The sequence below is a fragment of the Caretta caretta genome, chromosome 2 (assembly GCF_965140235.1).
Source record: "Caretta caretta isolate rCarCar2 chromosome 2, rCarCar1.hap1, whole genome shotgun sequence".
In the NCBI taxonomy this organism is placed as follows: domain Eukaryota; kingdom Metazoa; phylum Chordata; order Testudines; family Cheloniidae; genus Caretta; species Caretta caretta.
In genome coordinates, this window is record NC_134207.1 from 66,746,911 (window position 1) to 66,773,023 (window position 26,113).

At 41.2% G+C, this 26,113-nt stretch overlaps 2 long non-coding RNA genes and 1 other non-coding gene across 4 annotated transcripts in view; 1 reads left to right on the plus strand and 2 right to left on the minus strand.

Annotated features, from left to right (window-relative positions):
• Window positions 1-285: 285 nt before the first annotated feature.
• LOC142070758 (uncharacterized) overlaps window positions 286-26,113 on the plus strand; it is a 30,590-nt gene continuing 4,762 nt past the window's right edge. The window contains exons 1-2 of the long non-coding RNA XR_012666707.1: window positions 286-720; window positions 1,611-1,698. This is a non-coding gene — a long non-coding RNA (uncharacterized LOC142070758). The remainder of the gene's footprint in view (window positions 721-1,610; window positions 1,699-26,113) is intronic.
• LOC125633092 (U4 spliceosomal RNA) lies at window positions 8,677-8,810 on the minus strand. The gene has a single exon (XR_007355480.2). It is a non-coding gene; the product is annotated as a U4 spliceosomal RNA (small nuclear RNA).
• On the minus strand, window positions 9,083-20,388 carry LOC142070757 (uncharacterized). 2 transcript variants are annotated; one of them, XR_012666706.1, is made up of 4 exons: window positions 19,697-20,388; window positions 12,121-12,311; window positions 11,306-11,590; window positions 9,083-10,444 (listed from the first exon to the last, which is right to left on the minus strand). It is a non-coding gene; the product is annotated as an uncharacterized LOC142070757 (long non-coding RNA). The 2 variants fall into 2 exon arrangements; XR_012666705.1 differs by having other exon boundaries at window positions 10,607-11,590.

The following is a 26,113-nucleotide window of genomic DNA, read 5'->3' on the forward strand; positions in this document are numbered from 1 at the left end:
TTCCACTGCTGAGTATTATTATCAGTAGCACTATATTCAGCCATGTGAATTATCATCGTATTAGTTATGCTTCATTCTATAATATGAAAAGGCTATGTTTGAAACCGCTGATCGGCGTAAATTATGCAGCTCATAAGTAATTTCTAATTTATGTTTTGTTTCATACTGCAACTTACTGTGATAGTGATATCTTGATCCCAACGCACTTACGAGTCTGTTAGATAAAACACTGAAATACAGTTATTCCACAAGCAGTAAATATACTGTCATAGGCAGGTGGGGGATTCCACCATGCCACTGATCTGGCTCGCATCACAGCAACCAGAGCTGGTAATGACTGGGATATTCGGAGGTTCACCACTAAGTGATAATCCTGTCACTACCAACTTAAATAAAAGCATAAGAGTTTACCCTGTTTGGAGGACTAGGGCAAGCAGTTCCAGGAATCACACAGGCGTAGCTGGAGCCATCCAAGAAGAGGATCAGTTGGGAGACGAGGCAGACTACCTGGAACGATTCTGTCCTGGTGGGGTGCTTATTTTGGGCATGTGTACCCAGGACGTGTGGGGTTAGTGCTTGTGCTTTCTATCTTCTCTTCCTCACACAGACTTCAACCAAAGCTGAAGAGTGTCTTTTCCAATAAAGCATGAGCCAGAGAAGCAGCGGTGTAAAGTGACCTGCTCTCACAGCGCAGGACATGACCACAATAGCAGCCATATGGTAAGGCTTCACCATTTATTATTATAATTGTTATTAGTGTCAAAATGGTGCCAAGAAACCACAACCAAGATCAGCACTCTGCAAATACATAACAAAAGGCATTCCCTGCCATGAGGTGCTCACAGTCTAAACCAGACCAGATAGACAAAGGTGGGAGTAGAAACAGATGCACAGAGCAGTGAAGTGGTTTGCCCAAGATCACAAAGCAGATCAGGGGCAGAGATGGAGTAAGAACCTAAGTTCAGCTTTGCCACGGCACCAAACTGCCACTCCCCCCATTTACAACCGATTGTAAGCTCTTTAGATCAGATTGTTTGCTGTAGGTGTGTACAGTTCCTAGTAAAACTGAGTCACAGATTCATAGACACTAAGGTCAGAAGGGACCATTATGATCACCTAGTCTGACCTCCTGCACAACGCAGGCCACAGAATCTCACCCTCCCACTCCTGCGAGTCCTGAGTTTTGATCAGATGCTGCTGCAATACAAATAATAATAGTAATAACAGCTTGGGGGTGACTGCATGAAGTCCCAGCATACCACGGTCAGGACGTAGGTAGTCTCTGGCTCCGATTTGCCTATGGTGCCAGCCTTAGTGGATGGGTGCACAGAGCTGTCCAGTTTATCAATACCTGCTGGTCCAGATTGTACTTGGCAAGAACTTATTGCTTTGGGTTGCACTGAGTTTAGTTCAATTTATTATTAATAAAGGCTGCAGCCAATGTGAAAGTGTCTGTCTTTATTGGTCGGCCACTTGTTGTTAAAGAGACCTAATAAGGCCAGTAAGAAGCAGTGAGGAATGCTTTCTATCCAATAGTACATGTGCACTTGATTTGCTTATTGTAAGACCCACAAGAAGTCACCTGCCATTTTGTTTTTCATTTTGCCCAGATCGGAAAAATCAGTTTAACAGAAACAAGAACATGCCCACAAAGGTAAAAGCTCAGAGGAGGGGATAACCAGATGGGGCACTGTCAAGGTAGATTGCATTTTTCTCAAAACGTAACGGTAAACTCTTAGCATTGATAAAATCTTACAGCCAGATTTCATTTGATATGAAAAAGCATTTATGTGAGGGAAGCATCTGTTCATTATCACTCATGGGTTTAATTGTGTTTCTTATCACCCAGCGGTGTTTGTATACTTACCACATGCACTTCCTTATGTCCTACTTCAAAGAGAGAACAAAATAGCATGGAGCTTTTCAGCTGCTTATTTCACAAAGCAAGGTAGTTTCAAATAACTTCATTTTCTTTAGAGGAATTAGAAGAGGACCAAATCTAGGGAACGGAATCTTCTACTGGAGGTTAAATGACTGCTTTGAGAATAGTAGGGGACTTGTAAGAGTACAAGAATTCAACGAGTTTTGATTGCTTCTATCTGTGCTCACAGGAGATAAAATATGACTATTTTTTTCCAGTAGAAAGCCACCATTTTTGCCTCAAATTTAAAAAGGAAAGGTTTTTGTTACTTCTTTGGAACAAACAAATAGAGATTTAGAAATGAAAAGGCATTAGAGAAAAAAGTTAAAAGATATCAGAAAGGAATGGAAGAAATCAGGAAAGAGAACAAATTAATTTGACGAATGATAATATTCCAGATGTTCCATCAGTTCCTTCATGCAGTGCTGACCACTTCATTGTCTATCCCCTCTCACCTCGTGCTCTGCTCCCCAGCTCAGACCTGTGGCTTCAGCATGGATTTCCATTGCTCTGTATTTGAAGCCTCCAACATCAGAATATTAAAACGTTCACCGAATTTTTCATCTCTTCAACTGGCATTTCTTACTTTCCCTTGAAAGAAAGCAATAATCATTGTAGGGCTGGAGTAGTGGTCCGGGTGTGAGGTTAATTGAAACAGGATAGTCTCCAGGAACTCCGTCCTAATTCTCATCAAAAACAGTGTAGTAAGTAACCCCATAGCTAGAGTTGACGGATTTTTTTATTTATTATTATTTATTACTTCAATCTCAGACTTTCAAAAGTCTTTTTTGGTAATTCAGCCATAAGTCAGCTGATTTAGGTGCTTTAATTCTTTTTTCCCTGATGATTTCCATATTATTCTGTATTTCCGAACAACATGTACATGAAAAGAGAAGAGGTAATCTCTGATACCTACTTGAAAGCTCAAATTAAAAATAATATTGTGCCAGCGTTTGATTTCTTGTTCTGTAGATTTGTACTGTACTTGCAATGTTCAGATGCCAGGGCATTGAGCAAGATGTTTTTTTCCAGAGAGAGCTCTCTCGTACTCTTCTGCTGAACTCTGATCAGGAGTTGCCATACGCTACATTTTCATGACATAGCACATTTTTAAATACCTTTGGTTACATTACAGAGACATCTGAGGATAGCTTCTCCCTAATGTCATAAGGGGCTTATTTTCCATATGCTTGTATGTGCTGATGTAAAGCTACATTGCCACAGACCTTGATGTATAGGGAATAAAGCAGCCAAACTTTGTTTTCAAAATTTGCACCTCTCAGATTTCACCAGCTGTTGCTCCTCCAAGTTAGGCATTTCACCAGCATTGTATCATTTGTAGTTTTGAACATATCACAATTCTCAGATTGCCCCTCTCTGCTTCTCTTTTCCTGTGATCACCGACACTCTCCATTCTGTTCCTACGTGGGCTCAGTGCAGCTTCTGATACTATCAATCACTTTGATCTTGCAAACAATTATCCCTAGGAGTGTAGTTATTCCCATGCGGAGACTCATTTATGCTTCTTGGGTACTTAAAGCATTAAGGTGGTGTTTCCAGCTCTCTTTTCTTCCAGTTCAAATTCTAAGGCTTAGCTCCTGAGTTCTGCTGGAGCAGCACTCAATACAGCTGAAGGGAGTGGGCAAAAGTAGTTTTCTACCACCTGTCGCTTCTTATTCCTGCAACTCATTCTGGCTCTGGTTTGACACCCAGCCCAGATTAGAGCAGCCTTGGATCTGCTTTAAACTTTGCCTGGCTGCAACAGCTCCCATCCAGGGATAGCTGGAATGCAGCAGCATTCTGGCCTTGTCCCCAATTTGTCCCCTACACTGGGACTGGGGTTAGAGTGTCATAGAGCAGGCTAGGCCAAGGCTCTACCACCTAAGGATTCCCAGATGCCAAGTGAATCCTGGTGGTAGTTGTTAAACCAAACTTAAGGCATCTTTGCATCACCAGAGTGGCAAAAGGCAGCTTTAACCGTGGCCAACGTCTCACCCTAAATCTTGAACTTTTAAAAAAACATTCTTCGCTCAAGTTCCATTTTAAAGTTTTCAACTGGCTCCTACCGGTTCCAGTGGGTTTGGAACAGAGCAAGAGTCTGTTGATCTACCAGTTCCTGGAGTTCAGTATCCAAGGGCTCTTAGAAATGAAAATAGACCAGAAGAAGGATTTTCATGGAATCTGCTGGAATTTCCATTTGGCTTTATACCTTCCCCTGTGGTTCTCATTCTTTCTGTTACAGAGCTCTGCTGGGCTCTTTCCTTGACCATTTTCATTCCTCTGTTTCCTCAAAATGGCAGAACTCAGTGGAGATCTCCATCTCTTCATCTTCATCTCTGGAGATCTCCTCTACACTGAGAATTATGAACAGTACAACTCTCCATTACCTTGAACTCTGAGCCCTGCATCTCCCCTCTAGCCACACTTTGCCAGTTTCTGGTTAAACCATAACTTCTTGCTGCTGAAAGTTTCAGAGAAGGAGGATCTTCTTCTGAGTAAAAGTTCCTTCATCCATTGGCCCTGGCTCTGATTTTACTCTTCAAATCAGAATTTAACTCTGCTCCCACAACTAGAAAGCCATGAGCCGGAGCTTCCTTGTTCTTCCCTTTTCCCCTTGCCTGTAAATCAGTACATCCACGGCCTTGAGAGAATTGCCAGAACTCACATGGTTCTGTTTCAGCTCAAACCTTTATTAAATCCAAACCGTTGTATTAATGCTATAGTAAGTTTGCACAGTTAAAAATTTAAAAAAATAGGGTATACAAAAATTAAGCTTCCGGTGGTAGCATTAACTCAGCTGCACTGAGCCTCACATATGCTTTCCAATAGACATTTGACTACATAAAAAGTAATACAGAATATTAAGCTACACATCAAACCAGAAAAACAAAAATACAGACTATACTACATAAGTGTTCTACAGCCAAGCCAATGCTGCTGAGGGGATCTTAACTTTTGCATTTCTTGACTTTTTGTGATTTTAACTAGGCAAATTTCACATTGTGTTAATGCAGATAGTTTACATTTCATGACCTAGATTTTTTTTTTAAGAAAAGGGGAGAATTTTTGAGTTATTTGACTTATGTAAATGTCTAGGAATTGTTGATGCCAATTCCTAGACATTTACATAAGCTGGCAGAAATTTCAGGGATTGTGTCTTTTTCCAGCGCAGTCAGAATGGCAGTCTTCACACACCATGGACAGCATTCGGGTATCCATCCACCCTGTGATTTTCAGACATCCATTGGCTTATTGAACCATATACTAATTACACCAGCCTTGACAGGTGTTGCTTCAGCTTCCATCCCATCAAGCGCAGAATAGTAGAACAATATACATCTGAAAGGATCCAAAACAAGCACAGTGATTTTGCTATTGAATACATTATCACCATGATTTCTAAGTGCCATATTCTGGTGTTTGGGAAAGAAAAGCGGGTGATCCACAAATGAGGGACCACAGAGGCAAAAATGGGTGAAGAATTTCTCAAGCCAGAGTGAGAATCACTTGGTCAGGGCATTTCAACAGCTGCCTGTAATTGCCAGGCTAGTATTATAATAGCCATTGGGCCAGATTCTCAACTGGTGTAAATTGATGTAGCTCCACTGATTTCAAGAGAGCTGTGCCATTTACACTAGCTGAGGATCTGGCCCATTATTTGTTACCTTTTGCCAATGGAGATGCAGGGGACTCTGGTGGTGATGACATTCTTTGTCACCAATATTTGTATAGTTGTTCTGTTAAGTATTTGCTGGTTCTTTGACGCTGTACAGTCCCATTTTAATCACTTGTAACTTTTAGCTGTTCTCTTTATCTTACCAATGAAATGATCTCTGTTGGTGAGTGTTTTCTTTTTAACTTACATACCCATACCATACTCAGTTTGACATCAGCAGAGTGGAAGGTTATTTTTCTTTCTACATGTAAGCAAACAGGGAAATGAAATGATTTCTGTTGCTTGTCATTTCGTTTAAAAGCTTAAGCCTCAACTGCCTGAAGTAAAAGACCCAGCTCCGTGTAGCAGGTACACTAACCTCTAGACATGACCCAGCCACCACTAGAGAGGGACAGAGTGCCATACTGATGATGGTTATGGGTGACACATGCAGAGGATAGGTTCATTGAAGAGTGGGAGAACTGAAGGAGCTCCAGAATGTTACGCGGCAGTCCTGCTGCTTTGCATTGGTGGAGACACGGTAATGAGAGGCCTATCAAGGAGCTGAACAAGAGAGAAAGTGGACGATGAAAGATTCAGGAGGTTCCTGGAGTGGAACAGAAAAGACCAGGAGGAGGATCGTAGGAGGTTGAAGGAGTACTTACAGCCTGATCTAGGGCATGTTCCTGCACCCTTTGAAGCTCCCATTGACTTCAGAGGTGCAAGACTGGCCCTACAGTGTGGAGGCAGGAAAGTGAAGAACCACTCACTCAGGTCGCAACTCGGCCAAACACTGAAGCTTTGCTTAATGTTAAGCATGAGCTTAAGTCCATCCCTTTTTGGCAAAGCCCAAAGCATATGCTTAAGTCCCACTGACTTCAGTTAATGGATAGGGAATGACAAAATGAGCATGAAAATGAAAAACAAAATTGGAGGTCACAGTTTGACAATGACACCTTGTTCAAGCTGTGAAAAAATAGATCAAAGCATGTTGGATAGAAAAGAGATGGGGAAGCTATTAGCTGAGAAATATGAATGCTGGATGGAGGAGAGGATAAGGATGAGATAGTTATCAAGCGTGTAAATTAGAGGGGGTGGCTGCAGGCTGAAAAAACAGAGATCACAGGGCAAAAAGAAGGGCTCTTTTCTCTGCTTGATGCATGAGTGCATTACTCCCATTATTGTTAATTAGAGAAGCCAACAGTTGCCATAAGTGAACTGAGAGGTAAGAGTCCAATTTCTGAAATGAAAAATCCAGTGATGTTACTAAACTATGGAGAACAACTGGAATCAAGCAATGATAACAGTAGTAGGCTATTTGGGCACAAGATAGAGGGTTTGTTCCTACACCATTGAACTCAATAGCAAAACTCCCATTGACTTCAATAGTGTAAGATCAGACTCATAGACATCAGGTAAAATGAGAAGAAGAAAAAAGTGGTTATTACCTACCGGTAATTATTAGTCTTTTAAACTGGTCTATGCTGTATCTTTGAGACCTGTTTGCTACTCTCAAAACTATAAGGAGCCATGCTGTGATCCATTTTATGGAATAGGATCAGCACGAAGTCCCGCACAGAGGTGTCAATTCAACCTTATTCAGCAAAGCACTTAAGCACATGTTTAAATCCTGTAGATTTAAAATGGTTGCAGATTAGACTATGGGCATATTCCCAAATAGAATGTCCTCCAGTAAGATTTAAATATGTGCTTAAAGGTGTTCATTTTCACTGTGTATTTTGTTGTTCATTCATTCATTTTTTTTTAATTCTTATACTCACAAACCAGTACTGGACCATCAGAATGATTAGTAGGGCCTGGTGAAAAAATGTCACACCCTCCTTTTTCCCCGTCCCAGGTTACAAGAAGATGTTGCTTAGCTAATAGCAGCTGAATGAAGAACAAATACAAAGACATTTTTATTTCATGCAATGTATGGAATTCCCAGCCCCAAGAGACATTGAGTGAAACAGTGAATTTTATGACTGGATTCTAAAAAGATATAGACAAATTATGTGGCCCTTACTAGCATTTGCATTTAAGATAATAGAGTATAATAAGTATTATTAAGCACACGTCATGCTTGCTGTCAGGAAGGATGTTTTCTTATAAGGTTAGCGTTGCACAGTTGCCCAAGTGCACAATGTTTTTGTTGTGTATTTTGGCTTTTGACATTTGCAGCCAGGCTCTGCTCACAACTGGTAGCAGAAGGCTAGATCTGATGGACCAATGATGTGCTCTAGACTAGCTTTAAATTGCACAGCCCACGTATGAAACTGAATTTCAATATTTATCGAATATTCCAAACATTCAAAATTGCCATGAAGGAAATTCTACTTGGAAATATGCCTATAGCCTAATCTGCAGTCCCACCTTCTGGTCTCCCTTCCAAAACCATGTTTCATTGATGGACAGGCTGATTTTAGAAGCCAGATGTGTTTTTTCAAACAAGAAGCTGTTGATCTAATAGGGGGCAGAAATCCTGACAAAAGACAAAAAAAAAAGTGTTGTTCAAGTCAATGTTTGAATGGGGACAAAATTAAGAATATTTTTTCTAAAAAACATCAGTTTTGCACTTGAATGGCTCTCGGTATTTACAAACTCACAAGCCTCTCCTAATGCATTTAGCAGACAGAATTTCTTGGGGTTTTTTTGTTTTGTTTTTTTTTAAATAAATAAAAAAACAGATGTCCTTCTTTTACTATAGAGAGACACCTAGCACTGTATTCACTATTTGCTGCCGCAGAGGTTACGGGCCTGGTCCTCTGTGTAGTCATTTACATATGTAGTGATTTACATCTGTGCAAAGAGGGTGTCAATGTTGTGCACCCCTTTTACACTGAATGACCTGCAGGGTGCAGGGCTACAGTGCCTCGGGTCCAATACATCTGTCTAGCTAACTACCAGAGGGAGACCAAGATCTGTTTGCACAGGAGTTATGGTGCAAAGGAAGAGTCAAGCCACTGGCAATAACCTCTGTTCCTGTGTGGCTGATTTTTGGCATGCACTTATAGAAGACAGAAGCATGTTCTCACTAGAAGGGAGTGTGGAAAATGAGAGGAAAGCTACACCAGATGTAAAGAATCATTGACTTGAAGTGCAGTTCAGTATGTGGGCAAAAGTGCATCGTCCTTGAGAGTGTTGCAGATGAGAGCCTCAGCTAAAGTTTTCAATTAGCAATAATCATGCCTCAGTTTAACCTCACAGATTATGATGCTGCCACTGCACATGGCCCATGAATCCAACAATTTGATCACCTCTGTCTTAAATTATTAGCTTTACCTTCACTTTTCTGATCAGTTATTTGGCTCACTTGATTGTGGTTGGGTTGTGCTAATATATTTATTTTAGCTGACATTATATGTAGCTGAATTGTCTGCCTCCAACAAGTCAAAAATGAAAGAAATGGAATAACAAAAGGAAATTGTTAATAATCCACATATATATTGTAAGAAATAGAATCATAATAATAAATGCTCAAAAAATTCTATTAGAGTTTAATCTTGCATACATTGGTATACTTTTACATTCACTGAAAAAGATAATTTAGGTAGGAGCAAAAGCAGCCCTTCAAATCTTACGAAAATATTTCCCTTCCCCTCTGCCTTAATTTCTGCTCTTTTAAATGGTCAGTGACCCCAGCGATGGCCCTTGTGTGCTCCATAACTGAGTACTATGCACCAGTATGGACCAGAAGAAGCCATACTCATCTTGTTGATGTCCAACTGAACACTACAATGTGGTGCATCACTGGAACCCTCAAGTCGATCTCAACATCTTGGATGCTGGTGCTGTTGCACATTGCTTCCCCCATCCATTTGCTGCAATGCCACAACTCTTCAGGAATTCCAGTGGATCGTGGAAAATGAATGTCTCCCCATCCACCAGGACCTTAACAACGCCCCTCATCACTGGCTGAAGTCGCACAAGACCCATACATTTATGCAACTTTTGGACCCATACATTTATGCAACTTCAACCCTGATGAAGCTTGGAAAGCCAAATGGAGTTCACAAGAAGTCACAACTAAACACCTTGTGAAAGACCCGACGCAGAAGGACCCTGGCTTTGATCTGCCACGAAGCTCATGGGCAACCCTAAACTGCATCTGCACACACCATGGCAGATTCGGATAATTGCTGCACAGTGGAAAATTAAAGACTCTCCAGTGTGTGACTGTGGTCACCCAAAACATACCATGGAACATATAACAACTCAATGCCCCTGCTCTGATGGGCTGGCCCTGCTGGAGGAAGGACTTCCCCTCAGTAATTGACAGAAGATGCTCCTCCCAGTGGTGCCAATTAAGCCAAGTCAAACCAAAATTAAGACAAATGTCATGGTATCAAATCCTAATGTATGTTTACCTCATTTCATGGTCTGAACAGCTGCTTGCTTTCTGTCATTGTGTGTTTTCCTGATTGCAGTTTTTTCATTAACTTACTGGCTGGCCCTATCTATCATCATCCAGGACAACATAAGGCCTGATACCAAATCTGGGAAGAATAGGTAGGAGAAATTTGCTCCTAATGGTGAGATTAGTGATGGGTGTTCAGAGAAAGATTGGAAGGGTCTATTTGGAAAGTAGTTAAAGCAGTACCTAGGGATTGCAAAGGCTTATAAAGGACCTTGAGATCCCTAGATGGAAGGCACTATGGAAGTATAGAGTATTATGATTAAGTATTCAAACTTTGGAGACTTACTTGAACCCGAAAAATTGGACTAGCAATCATATGCAAACTGGCTTTGTTGTAAGATTTCTGTTATTTCCTGTTAATAACCAGGTTGGAAAATAGGCAGGAACACCACTCTGGCATATTTCACTATTTGGCATCCAGAATAATCAGGAAGTGGAGAATCACAAAAAACTGGATGGAAAAAGAGAATCATAAAAAAATATTAACCACACTTTTATGAACATCAAAATATCATTAAATTTGAGATAGAAGGTTCAGTTCGGTTCATTCTTTGTCTGAATAAGTTCAACCCTTCCTTGCTGGGATTTCAAAGAGAAAATTAAATGTTTTTACCTTGAGAAAGAATGACTCCTGGTTTGACTTTCCAAACTTCCTTTCAGAGAGCCTATTATGGCTTATATAATTACGTTTGTTCTTGCTTTATAATATGTGCTGAATATAAACTATCTTGGGCCATGCAGCTAAATAAATGAGCTATATAACATTACACATTTTATTCAATGCCAATGAAGATACTAAACTTGCCTCCTATAAAAAAAAGGAACTTCCAACCCATCCCAAAAATCCCCTTAATCAAATACCTGTGTAAACTGGTGAGCCTTACTGGGGCTCAGTTAGAGCAGCAAGATGGGATAGTTTTTGGGTCAAGGCTTTTCTACCACCGGCAGCCTTCAACTAAACATTACCTCAAGTGCCCCAAACTAAGCTCATCTTCTGCAATATCAGAAGAGAGGTGAAGTCAGCTTAGCTCTGCAGCCCATTTATGCTTATGCTGGGTGCAGCAAAGATGGGAGGTTATCAAGGAGCCTATTATGGCTCCTTCATTCTCTGCCTGGCTCCAGGCTCAGGTTAGAGAAGCCTTGTCAGATGATTATGCTCCCCTACTTAGCATGCACAAGCTAGAGATAGATAGCAGGAGCACTTTTCACTCTGGCCATTCCCTGTGCCTTCCTCACCCCCCTCCAATACACCAGCAGTACCTGCGACTGGGTCGGAAGTTTTAGGAGTCAGCTGTGCTGGCTCTATACCTACTGAGTCTCTGCATTGTCTGAGCAGCACAAAGGGAGCCGAGTAGGTCTGAGAATCTGTTCCATGGTCTATAAGGCAGCCAGAACTCAAACGATATTGGGATTTACTGGTAAAAAACAACTTGAATTGCACATAAAAAAATGAAGAGCAAGCACAGATGTCATGCATTCCTTTTAACAAGCTTCACAAAGTGAGTGGAGCACCACAGCCTGGTTAAAGATTCTGAGTAGTGTTTCAAGCACCGTGCTGTATCATGAGATGACAAGGCATGGCTAACCATGCTACGATCTGAAAGGAAAAGTTACAGTCTCTTAGCCACAAAAATAAAATAAAATAAAATAAAATAAACCAACCACCCTGCATTTGGCCACCTCAGCAACTTGATCTTCTAAATGTAGCTAACTGCTTACTTTCCTAGAAACAGGTGGGTGGAACCACTCTATGATGTGTCAGATAACAACTCCTCTGTCTCTTTGAGAAATTTTCCTTGGCCGTTGAGCACCAGCTCCACCTTCCTTAGCTGGACTGAGTCTCAGCCAAGTAGCTCTCACTGAGGCTTCAGTTTCAGCTAAAATTGGCAAAACTGAGGGAAAGCCCACATGGCTTAAATGAAAAAGAGACACAAAGCTGTGATATCAGCATGATGGCACTGGCATTCAGACTGCCTCACTCCATCCTTCTGTGGTCTCACATAGTGATTGAAAAGGTGACAAAATTATCTGTTGTATTTATATGGCCCACTTCAAAGTAGTATCTGAGCATAATTTTGAAGCAGTTGAAATGAGAGAGACTTTGAGTAGCAAACACTCAACACTAACCTTTGGGTTCTCTCAGAGAAAGGAAAACAAAGTGCCCATGTGCCTCCATCCTGCCAGAGTCTGATGCCATGTCAACAAACCCTCTTGGTCAGTGGTCTCAAAGGCAGCTGGTAGATTAGAGCTTCTGTCTTAATCTTGTTCAGGTCTGAGGGCCACCCAAGGAATATTGCTTTCTGGTCCTTATAGATGCCCTACATGTTTCAAGAAAGTAGTGTATTACTGGAATACCAGCATACAAAATCTTTAAAGACTCATTTCTTGCTAAACTGCCTCAGCTTCAGTCTGACGGCTGAGTGGCCCAGCCTGGGTTATATTTCAGTCACTTTTCCAAAATCCACTACTGCTGAGACCTGGATTATCCATCTCTAAAAATTCAGTCCTCCTGTATCTGAAAGTGAAATTCAGTTTTGCAGCAGGAAGGTGTTAACATGACCACATTATGGAGATTAACATTACAGCAAATCATCAAAAGAACCAGAAATATCCAATGCACTCAACAGCTCTATTTCTGGTGAAAGTCTCAAGAAAGTAACAAGAGAACAGTACTATACAGTAGGTCAGTTATTAATTTTTCTTGGAATCCCAACAAAAACAAGACCTGGCAAGAGTCAACATGTCTGCACTGTAATTTTTTACTTTTTATTTCATAACATGATCCACATACCAATTAACTTTCTTTACTCAGCTAAGTATTGTTTCACCTGCTTTTAACTAGGAGCTGCAGTTATGTTACTACATGGATAGAAAGAGTATTTAGTTTCATTGTACTTACCGTATGTTCCTTTGTATTCTGTGATGAAGTGTCAGCTTGTGATACCCCACAGCAATATTCCTTAGTGAGTCATAACAATAAGCCATACAACTCCCATAGTTAGGGCCAGGTTGTACCCAGCTGTTGCATGGGGGTACAAGAGAAAATGTGAGAGCATGAAAGCATTCCCTCTTCCCTGTTTTGTCCCTGAGCAGGACCACATCTGCAATCCTTGAGCTTCTCTGGGAAGTCAGGATAATCCTGGTTATTACCTCTAGCCACCTCAAAAAGAGTAAGAAAGTTGTGGAAGAGGCAGTCATGGCCACCCCTCTCTCAGTATTGGCCAGCTATATTGGCTGAGCTTGGAAGGGAGTACACAGTACATCTTCTGAAAAGGTAGCTATGCTCCCTGGAAATTCTTGGAGCCACACATACAATGTCTTGGAGCTCCTGGTAGGGCAGTGCACCTCTCCACCACTCTCAATGCATTGCTGTGCCTCCAAAACACAATTGACACCTGAGCCAGTAAGAGAGTCCACATTAGATAGGGGACTAGCAAAGGCAACTGTAATGTTTAGTAAACATTCCAGAGGCAGGAGAAGACACACTTTTTTTTTTTAATTTACTACTCAATTCAGTTGGAGTCTCCTCCTGCTTCTAGCAATGTCTAGTTCACAGTGGACATGCTCATAGTTTACCATATCTATTATCATAGTCATGCTAGGTCATATGCTGAGCCTCTGACCAACCGTAGAGATGTGGGACATGTATGGCTGCATTTGTGAGGCGCTGGCTAGAGTAATTATGGGATTCAGACAGTATTTTGTTGGTATGCGCAAGCCTTTCAAAGAAATGGTGGACACACCACTACTTCAACAAGGAATCTGGATACAGACTAACATGGCTACCCCATGATACTTGACACCACTACTTCAGTAATTTAAACTAGACTGGTCAAATAATTGACAATATACTACAGGGGAAAGTTCTGAATTGCCAAGAGAATGGATATCACCTAGAAGTTAGCAATGGGAAAGGCCTTTTATGATGCTATTCTTTGATTCATATATTTGAGGCAGTGTGGACAGCAAAACATTCATGTTTGTAGGCGACATATGGCAAAATTCATACTGGCTGCATTTGTTACGAGGGATGTTCCTTGTGATACTCAATATTGGCCAAGTAGTAACTGAGGAGGCACAATGAAAATAACTTTCTAGTATCTATCTATCTATCTACCTATCTATCTTATTTCTAAGGCTAGTGCTGCCAAACCTACAGTCACAGCAGGTCTCCTGGTCATTAGGGCCCCATTCCATCAGGGACAGGTTGAACAGATAGTGAGATGTTTACCAACCATTCTCCTGTGTTGTTGGTATTGGGTAAAAGCTGACTAGGATCTCTGTAGAGATCATTCAATCCCCCTGGGGGGAAATACATGCACCGATTTTGAACATGTTCCCTAGTGTCACCCATTCTATGGAACTAACACTCCATCTGATAGGGCAGTGCTACTTGAGATAGGTTGTGGGAGGGGAAGGTCATAACTTGTAAATAGGAGCCCAAATGAATGGTTTTGTTGGAGTCACTCCTGTCTCAGGCACATATCTAAATGTCATTAGTCTGTGCAATCATTCTGTGTGAGGATTTCCACACTTGAACTCAATGGTTTCACTCTGGCACTTCTATTATGATGAGAAAGAAAGAAAGGACACACACAGCACTATCACTGTTCTTGTTGCGGTAGACAGAGGAATAAAATAAACCAAGGTGTGCTTGGAACCACTGTCATCTGCTCTAAAACTTACAGTATGTGAACTTCAGTACAGATGATAGTCATGCATGCTCATAATCATGTTAAAACTGAAAAACCATGAGCCTAAGCTCAGACTCAAATAGCAGTTCTCTGAAATGACTCAGACAACAAATAGAAGGGCTTTTCCTGAGTAGTTTCTAGCTTTGCTACATCATATTCTCATATACTGCATTGGTGGATCAAGAGGAAAAATATGATTAAGGTATTTCAAGGCCGACATCAATATTTTTCCAATGGAAGGAGTTTTGATAGTGTAGACTTGTAAACTGAATTTGGAATTTGCTTTGCTGCTGTAATTGTGCTTCTAATGCTTGCAGAAGAATCAAGGCTTAAGAAGCCAAGTAAAAAAAAGTATTTCAAGTGAATGCTCATCTGTGGTACAGTAAATCTATTAGGCTACTGAATATCTGTTTTGAATTATTGTATATCAAATCACCTGAAGACCATATGGCAAATGGAAATTTTTATCTTAACTTTTGCTGCCTTTTACAACAACAAGAAAGAATTTTTGTTGTTAGTTAAGCCTATATCGTTTTTATACTAATATGCCTTGAACTTTTTGTAACCGGTTAACTGAATGTCAGTTTTGATCTAAGTGGATCAATTACACATAGTTTATCTGCAAATAGTTAGATAGAAAATATGGTTACATTTTTCAAAAGTGGGATTTTAAAGTTAGGCAGCTAAGCCAACATTCATCCACCTAATTCTTAGAGTTGCTGAGTGAAGTGACTGTTGTTGCATTCAGTGGGGGGTTCAGCACCTCTCAATAGGAGGGTAAGATATGGATTTAACAGTGCAAACTATTTCAAAGTAGGCCCCCTTGTTTGAAAATTTCAACCTGTCTATCAATCAAAGCACTAGCTTTCAGAGAGTACTCTACCTCTAATGCATTCCCATAGCTATATGGATGTGTGGGGAGGGGAGGCAGTTGATGGGTTTTCTTGCATGGGGCAACCCCTAACCCTGGATAGAAGATTCAGATGAAACGCTTAAGGGAAACCTTGCAGAGTTTCCTGATGCCTATAAGGGTATTTTTGCATGAGTGCATGATTTGGCCCTACTTTAAGTATGACGCTTACCTAAAACTCTTACAGGGTATAGGCGCCTTTGCCATCACATCATAGGATTTGGGTCTGTGAGCATGCCAGTGTCTGATCATATGTCCAGTCAGTCTCAGGGATGTATATCTAGACCCAGAAGTCTTGCAACTTCTTCGCTAAACCTGGGCTCTTATCTATCCTAAAAAGTCCACAGTAGTTGAAACTAGTTTAAAGTTCACTTAATGTGGCTCAGATTTCCTGGTCTTTCCTAAAACATATTCCTCGCCACTGAAAAGGGGCGTTTTGTTTCCCTTCTCGCTGCAGGGATTTTAATGTTCATTAGAATAATATCCTTGAGATGGGCCTTTTGTTAATAGGTTTGGGCAGTCCCCACTCAAGACCACTTGTAAACAAAATAACTTCCCTGGGCAGATATGTAATGCAGATATTGCATTGAATTCTTCCCTCATTTACACATTGAAAACAATGATAATTGCACCTGTGTAACTGAGCACAGAATTTGGCTCATTGATTTTCAGATAAAATTGACTCAGAGGTTTAATATGGCCTCATACCTCACATTTTCAGTCACTCACAGGTTGTTTCTCTGTCTTTTGCCTTCCACAAGAAAGGACCTGTGTAATATAATAGCTCTGCTACAAAGCACTTATCTCTTTAGAACTACTAGTTGGTTTATTATTCATGTTCAGCTTTGTCCCTGTGAGAAAAGAAGAGCTTTTCTAGATCTAAGGGTTATATGATCCATCCTGTCTAATGAGATATGAAACTTTACCATAGCTGTATCATAGTCCATTAGCTGGGATGTAACATAACAATGTGTTGTACCTACATCTCAAAATTAAAATAATTTTATTTTTTTAAATGACATGACCTGAGAAAGTTACTTTTCTTTAACAAAAAATACACGACAGCCTGATTTCTCTACTGATGTTCTGATATGTTTTGAAATCATTTTTGCAGGGTTACAATAAAGGTATTTGTCTAACACTTGACTGGGATGAATCCCTTTTCTGTTTTTAGGACATATTTGTGCAGGACTGCATCCCAGGTGCTGCATGGTGCTGCTTTGCAGCACTACTATGTACTCTTTTGGCCTGATCCTGCATTCCTTGTACACAAAAAGCTTCCATTGGCTTCAGTGTTAAAGAATGCAGGACTGTTTATATTTAGTGTAATTACGTATACATTGTGCCTGATTCTCCACTCACATTGGTTTGATCTCTGTGTCATTCCATTGACTGCAGTGGAGTTATTTCTGATGTTCACCAGGGAAAGAGAGTGGAGAATCAGGCCCATTATTTCTTATGCTCACCCAGGGTAACTGAAAAACAATCTCCTCTGCAAGTTCCCAGGCCTCACTTGACTAAGGGCTTGGACTGTTGCATTGCCAACTCTAAGCACTGTAATTTTATTTCTTTGCTAAAGACCATTAGGTCTTGCATGCACTGTTAAAGATCAATTAACATTAAAAGATTCTTTATTAATAGAGAAATGGAGAGTTAACACAGAGCAAAAATCCTTTTTATTGCCGGTGCTTTTAATTACTGAAGAAGCAAAACAAACTGAATTAAATCTGACGTTTCATGCAATTTTTCATGGATGTAGATCTTGGTATGGAACAAAAGCATGCACTTTGTGTGAACTCCATACCCTCATTTTTTACTTTTTTATTAATTTTTCTTTTGAATTCACAACATGTTTCTGTTTCTTTTATGGAACGATATGAGTGCTTTCCAGTGGCCAAAAATAATATCTCTACATTCTGATGGCTTTTAACCAAAGAGTATGTAGCCCAGTGGATAATGCCTCTGCCTTTTATTCCAAAGATCTTGAGTTCAAATGTTATAGGGGTTGCATTTTTATTTTTAAATTTTCATGGGCCAGATTCTCAGCTGGCATAAATTGAAGAGCTCCATTGACTCCTATGGAGTTATGCTTAGTTAGTTTAGGATCTGGCCCCATATCTTTTTTCTCTCAGTATCAAATGCAGCATTCAGTATTCATACACTAACAATTTGTTTGACGTCTGTAACCAAATGTTTTCATTGTCAGTATAAACGTACCCTGTGAATTCATGAAAATGACTAGGCTGGGTGAAAACGGGATCATGGGCATGAAATTATACTAAAATTAGAACTTCCCCAAGCAGACACCTCCTGACATCTATAGAAAAATTTCCTGAGTAGGGACTGAGAAATCCTAACTGTGAAGTCAATGAGAGTTTTACTGTTAATAGCAACAGGGCTAGGATTTTCACCCATCATCTTTTGTCTAAATACCTGTGAGGTTCTGGGCCTGAAGGACTGAAAAGGACGAGGTCAGAGAACAGAGCCATGGTTCTGCCCCTGTGAATGGCCAAGAGAGCTAATCAGGGGCAAAGGAGGTAAGATGGTTCATGAGTAGTGCAGTGAGTGTGCATGAGCGCCCTTTCAGAGAGTCCCAAGGAGGACTTCTGATTGAGTCATAAACTTACTCTAAATTTTACTCAGTCCTTACTCAGGCAAAGGTTAGTTTGGAATCTGTTTGAGTAGGGAGCGAAGGATTTGGTCTGCCCTGAACAGGAACAATGCAGGTAGCAACACTGTTCTGTCAAAATGCTGCAGTGCTCTAGTGGAAAGTCTGTATTTAGGAACAAGAGGATAGGTGAGTTTCCAGGTCCTTTCAGTTGGCACATAAAGCAGAATCTAGCCCTTAGTGAAGGGATGGGGGTTAATATTTCTTATCAATATCATTATAGACTGATTACCTTTAGAATTAGCCAAGTTTATACTATTTCAACAAAAATGATTTAGGAGATAACTCTACTATCATATGAGGAAAGAAAGCTTCTGAGCTGCCATGAAAAGTTAATTATTCTGGTTACAACTATAATCAAGCCCTGCAAGTAATTAAAATGATAATCATTTTTACCATGGCTGTAAAAATTAGTTTTCTGTGTTCTGTGATTCAAGCAGGCTGATGGGAAGTATTAGGAAATTGTGATGTGTAATATCAGAATGCTTCCATAACTGCCTATACTTTTAGAAAAGATTTTATTGGGCATCTCCTTATCCTTCTGATGTTTTGGCTTATTTCTGTGAGTGTTGGTTCCAGAGATAAAATACAGATTTGGTTTCCAGTACTCCTATTGTCTGCAAAAAAGGCTAAAAATGCACATATTTTCTCTGGCACTTTTGAAAAGATCTTGATAATGATTTTAGAAATAAAAGTTGACTGGTGCTACAATGAATGGTGTGATTTTCAAATGGTTTGTATTAGTGTAGCTCACATTTATTCAATTTTATGATCAGATTGAGTTTTGTTATATTTGGATGAAATTTAGTGAGCCTAAAATCAGAAACCAACAAAAAAACTAGTTACTTTTAAGGAGAATGCCCAAATTCTTCCCAGATATCTCTCCTGTGCAAATGCATTAACATCCCGGTTGTAACTGAGGCAGAGTTTGGCCCAGTATGCTGAGGAAATTAATGTGAGTTTTTGCCAAAAAACCCAACAACAAACACAACTGAGCTTTAAGTGGATGGAGTCACCTGAGATCACAGAGCCAACCAAATATGTTGATAAGGACTTCCTGATTGAGCAGCGACACATTTGTCATAGTTCAGGGCAACTATACTTGTATTTCCCCCATGTGATCCAGCAAGGGCACCAACTTTTAAGCTCCCAGAGCCTCCGCTTGAGCGGAGACCCACATCTTTTGTCCTCCTAGCCACTGTTTGTCCAGGTTGCGCAGCTCCTTGCCTACAGTATGAGTTCCGCAGTAAGTCAGATTGCCTCAGCAGGCCTGTTTTGCTTTCTTGTCAGAGACTATGAAGAGTATAATTGCCCAGAGTTATAGGTTACTGCACAGCCCCTTCTACACAAGCACATTTATTCTTAAGGTGAAAGCATTACAGAGAAACTTTAAAAATAATAAAAGAACCTACACACATGTTAAGAGCTTACCAGAGATCACTTCCAATCCCAACAACAGCTCTGGCAGATGATCAGTCCTTCAAACCCCACCAAGGGGATTTTTCTGTGGTTACGAGTCTATCACAGCTGTTAGCTCAGAACAAGCACACCCATGAATCTGTGAGTCAGTCCTTTGTACAATTTGGGTCTTTGATCTTGAGACCCTGGGAAAAACATCAGCAGGCAATCACCCTTCTGAGGGCATAGTTTCAAAGGGATGGGTTTTTGCAAAAACAGAGATGGGGGGGAAGAGGAGAGGGAAACTGCATTCTCCCCTCCTCCCCCTGCTTCAGATATTTCCTAGGAAATCCTCTTCACACGTATTGTCCCAAAAGTGCATTCTTGTCTGCCACATTGTTCAATACAGTTCTTTGATGATCCAGGCCTGCCGTAATACATAACCTTTGCCGTTTACAATGGACTCCAAAGATACTTAAACTTAATTCAGTAAGCTCTCCCAAAGATTGCAGGAAATTGCCATCTCTGTCACAAGACCCAGCATGCAAAAAAACATACACTTCTTCATGTCTGAAGTATCATAAGTGGATGAGAGGAAGAACTGAAGATCATTAATACCCACCCCCTGCAATTGTGTAAAATTGGTATGTGAGAAACATCCATCTGATCCTAATAGATTAACCTTGCTCAATGCTCCACGAGTAGTTGTAAACCGCTTGGTGGTTTAGCCTTCTGCCAGGATCATCAAAGTTCTGTAGCACAAGGAGTTGCAAATATAGTCAGTACTAAAGCAGGAAGGGAAACAAAGCAAAAAAAAAAAAAGTTAAATGTAATTCTAAAACTTCTTGATGGAAAAAGGATTGTTTTAAAACACAAGGGCAAGGACCACATTTTGTCCTCCAGTTTTATTACTGCAAGAGAATCTGCCCCATTAGGTCACACATTGGGGTAAGAGTTCGAAGCATCATGGAATCACCTCTCTGTATTCAACTCGGTGGAAGTCAGGCTGTGCAAACTCTCCTCAGTTATGGGTGCTCTGATTTTAGGAGTGTGGCTAGGTAGGGAGCAGTTGCACTCCACAACATCATTTCCCTGAAAACTCCTCTGAGGGCTCCATGTTACTAATGGGGAATTAGGGTTCTGAAGAGAACCAACCAGAGTTCAGACATTTTCTTGGATAATCCATCTACCCAAAGCTTGAGTTTGGGGGGATTTCCTTGTGGATTTTGGGATTTGCACAGGTCAGGATGGCCATGTTCCCTGCCCACTATGCAAATTGGTCAGACCAACCTCCTGACTGCATAGTTTGACAGAAACTCCATGGTCCTAAGACAGCAAATATTTCTATCTAAGATTTGTGTGGGAAGGTAGGATTTGGGGGTTTATGTTTTACATTAAACTACTGTAATTTATCTGCACACTGCTATATATTACATTATTTTTCAGATTATTAGAAATATTCCATTAATTAACTTTTACAAGACAGGTAAGAACGCATAGGAGAAGCAGAGACTTAGCCAAGCAGATGGGCTTTGTTGATCTTTTGGAGATCTTTTTTGTTCTGTGGTAGAATCTCACAACTGATTTTTGGTTTTGTTTTGTTAATCTTATTATATGTGGATCTAGCCCTGAACAAAACTAAGCACTTTGCTTCAGGCCAAGCATTACAAAAGTACACTAGCAAATGAATCTTCTAATGCTGTGGGTGATTAAAATGATACAGTGTTAGTTTAGTGCCATCAAGTGACCAAAAATGTGAAACAACACTTCTACATTTTGTAATCAAAGGAAAACTGAACTGTTATCCTTTTCATAACAGAATGGGGAACTTTCTGAAAAGTTTTATTAAAACAAAAGGTATTTCTAAAAAGTGAAAGAATCTAAAAGTTAGTTTCAAAGTCTCTCACATATTTTGATAAAACTAGGCCTCCACTCCTTTACTAGCTAAATTTGTTTGAAGAAAATGAACTCTTGGGGTAAAATCCTAGTTCCATTGCCACACACACACCTATCTCTTATTCCCAGTTATATCCCCTGATTCTGCACTCTGGTTTGGGATTTAGGATGGAGTGCTCTCTTCATTTAGTGAGGAAGACATTTGTTTTCCTCAAGTTTAGTTCTGTATTTGTAAATCAGCCAGCACATCCCTCAGGAATCAATCACGTCTCACAGTCAATACTTTCTGTCTGCAGATAGACCATCAACCTACCTAGCGTTCCATAATTGCAGGCCCTAGAGAAAAAAAGGAGAGTGGCCAAGCTACAAGGGTTAAGGAACAATTACTCAGTGTAGCATATTTTCCCTTTTTCATGGCACTAATACTATGTTAAAGCCAAGATTTTCCAAACTGGTATGTAAATCCTTATGTAAGTCCCTGACATATAGTACTGGGGCCTTTTAGAAACAGGATACTAGACTACATGGATACATAGATCACTGGTCAGATTCAGTATGACAACTGCTGTTTTTCTAGAATGTATGAGGCTGCCCCATCACAAAGTCATCTAAACAGTACAACTTTTCTACAAATCTATCCATCTAGATAATGAAACCAAAATATTTCTATAGCACCCTTTGCTGTAGTAGCTAAGCACTAATAAGTTTCCATTTTGATTTTATTGAACCATTTTAAAAATAAACTTTTATTCTGAGATGAAGTACTGGCATATTTCACTTTTTAGGGTGGATGTGTTGTAATAGCATCGCACCAGCAGGGGGAGCGCTAAATCAAGCTGTAGGGAAATATTAGAGCCCCCCCCCCCCCCCCCACACACACACACAAGCAGGAAATACTGTAATGCAATCAGATAGAGAACTTTAAAACACATTTGATAAGGAGGGAAATTATCAAATGTGCTCAGAAAACCAAGTGCCTGTAAATCAAAGGGAACACACAAGAAGTACTAAACTATCACCCTTGTAGAGTTTGATTGTGGTCACAAGGATGGATTAAAAATTATGTAGTAGGGCGACAGCCCATCCTGTTAAAGTGGTAGTGCAGATATGACTAATAAGGCTAGGGATGACTTCTAAAGCTATTTTGTCTGTAGCATCCAATACCTCTAAATATATGCGTGGAACAAACAGTAAGCTGGAAGAACGAAACTCTAGTGGCTTGACCATTTTACGAGAGCCTGTTATTTATAGTTGAGTCTACTTTTTTAAAATATTAGGATTAAAACCAAAAGCCCTGTATGTGTGCCCTTTAACGTTCAAAGTGCTTGGTATGTTGGATGTTAGGATTCCCATACATGTTAGTGACAGTCATGCACCAGCCCAATGCCTTGAACATTTAGAATCACTGTAAACTTTCAAATGGATATCTAACCATTGACATCACTTCCTCTCTTCTTCTTGCACTTGCATTGGTTTGTTCCTCTACCCTTCTACTTCTCTTGTTTTTTTATATGAACGAGTAAATTGAGTACATTAAAGACAGCTTCCTTTTCACCAGAGAAGTTACTTAAAGCCCTCTGGAGAAAGCCAATGGGGGGAGCAGGGTATGACTGCCCTCCTGCTCCCCGCAACCCTGGCCAAGTGGGGCTGGAGCTGTCCCCCAGGAGGTGGCTTTGGCCTTAGGGTGACCACCCATCCTGAATTGGGCGGGAGAGTCCCGAAGCGTAGTCCCAGGCTGAATCACTCCGAGGCAGCATTTGTCTCAGATTCCCAGTGGCACAACTCTGTGTCTGAGGTTCAGGGGCAGTGCCAGCCTTTTCCTGGTTGTGGGGGAATTAGATGGGCCTTAGCCCCACAATGAGGTCCTGCCCTCTGCTTTTCCTCTCCCCCGCACCTCCCAGGCCCCGCCTCCTGACCAGGCCAGAAGCTGGAGTTGGGCAGTAGTAAGCCACTGAGGTATCCCAGGTTGCTGTGGGGATTCCTGGACCCTCCACCTGCTCTTTGGCACACCCCTGGGGGTGGTGACACAGGCCAGGGGCTGTTATTGGGCACCCCAGCCCCCCATCCAGGGCAGGTGGAGGGTCATGGGCTCCCCACAGCAGCCCAGGCTCCCTGGGTGGCTCTTACCATTGTCAGGCTCTGGCTTCTGGCCTGCCCAGGGTCGGGGCCTCAGGGGGAAGAGGAAGAGCAAGGGGCAGGGCTCCTGCATGTGTCCTGCTTTTGCCTTTTTAAAAGGTGGTCACCCTACTCAGCCTATGTCTTCTTCAGGAAGGCACTGAGCAACAGTAGCACAGGAGCAAAGGAACACAGCCATTGAGGTGCCCTCTACTGTGGAAAGAAACAAGGGGGAACACAGCTAAAGCACCTTCTCTCCTCCTTCACTGCCAGATCCCCTCCACTTCTATGAAAGATCCCAACTCTCTGTGGAGGGCAGAGTGGCAGTAGAAGCAGGAAACAAAGTGTCCCAGCCAGAGATGCCCCCCTCCCTACTCGCTAAAACCCTTCCCAGGAAATAGACACAGTGGGGGAAGCAGGGCCCAGGTGCTTTTCCTCATCCACTGACTGGAGTCCTCATTATCCCCAGAAAGACACATAATATTGGCAACAGCAGCAGCACGGACCAGAAGTCCCAGCCAGAGAAACACCACTGCCAGACATGCAGAGAGAGACAATGGCAGAAACGGCGCCCAAAGGCACTCTCCCTCTGCCACCAACCCCTGTCTCTCACTCAGTCACCAGTTTGGCAACCTTGGCTTTGAGGAACTGTACTTGAACACCTGACTGAAGCTGAAACCTGGAAAGATAGAGACGATGCTGGTAGCAAGGGGAAGTACTTACAAGAATTTGCCTCCTGCAGAACATCTCCCCTCTAATCAAAATATCTGCTCAAAGATTGCTAAACTGAATCACAGCTTTGGGGTCTAGCTGGACTCCACAAACCTACTGAGATCCCCAAATAGCCTTGGCAGGGAAAAATATCTACTGCCATCTGTGGCTGCCTAAAAGATTGCATGCCATCCACTGGGCAAAAACTTGACCATGATGATCCCCATATTCTTGAAACCGAAGCACGATTACTATGACTTTTGGTCCTGCTATGTCATTGTGTTTTGATGACACTCAGTGCTGTAAACCAAAATGCTGGCTGCTTTTATTGCCTGATTTCAGAACTACTGAATACACACAGCTCCCTTTGAAGTCAATGGGATCTGTATTCAGAACCTCTGAAAAATAGCCAGTCTCCTTTGCTTTATTTTTTTAAAAAACTCTTCTTAGCTACTTACTGGATGCCATTGCAACATCTCAATCCTTTAAACTATAATTCCTATAAATGCGGAGCCAGTCATTGCTTGACTGCCTGAACCTTCTTTCCAATATCTTTCTTTACAAAGGTGTGAGTGTCATGCTGTCTGGAGTGGCTCAGGACCATGAGTGCCCACCTCAGGGCAAACTGTCAAAAACAGGGCAGATACCTCAGACTGGTAGTATGTTCTATAATTAAGGCCCTACCAAATTCACAGTTCATTTTGGTCAATTTCATGGTCACAGGAATTTAAAAATAATAAATTTCATGATTTCCGCTATTTAAATCTGAAATGTTAGGGTGTTGTAATTGTAGCGGTCCTAATCCAAAAAGGCATTGTGTGTTGGGGGGGGGGAAGGGGGAGGCATTGTAGTCTGTGTTGTGGTACTGCTACCCTTATTTATACACTGCTGCTGGCAGCCGCGCTGCCTTCAGAGCTGGGAAGCTGGAGAGTGGCAGCTGCTGGCCGGGAGCTCTGAAGGCAGAACCGCCGCCAGCAGCAGTGCAGTAGGGAGGATGCCATGGTGTGGTTTTGTCACCCATACTTCTGCACTGCTGCCTGCAGAGCTGGGCCCTCAGTCAACAGCCGCCATTCTCCGGCCACCCAGTTCTGAAGGCAGCAGTGCAGGAGTAAGGGTGGTATGGTATGGTATTGCCACCTTACTTCTGCACTGCTGCTGGTGAGCATGTGCTATTATTAATGGCTTTTTCCTCTTAGGAATTTTTTGAATGTTTTAATTACTGGAATATAGTATGAAGAGCTGCCTAATTTATTTCCTGCATATTGCTGAATGATGCAGTTCTGAGTAGATTCTCACTCATTATACTGTTTCAGCTCTTTGAACATAAGGCCACTGAAGTCAGGTTTATTATAATAAGGCAGCAATGTCAAATAGAGTACTTCTCTTTCAGATCATACCAAGTGGGGATGCTAAGCTTGATGCTTTAAAAATGATCCAACGCTTATGGATCCAGGGCAGAAACCCTAATTTCATCTTGGAAAATTTTCCAAACACACAAGGAACCAGGACTGTCTCTCTCTGCTAGGATAAAAATCAGAATCCGTTTAAAATGCAGAAGACTGCTTCTTCCTTTCTTCTTCTAGCCTGTCAGTTGTTATTAGTACAGACTAGAGTTAGGGGCCTTTTCTCTTTGAAGCACTCTTCCTTTAGTGTCCCAAATACACATATTTTCTGAAACAATTCCTGAATCTCCTTTACTGAACTGTGATAGTGGCATAAATATGAATC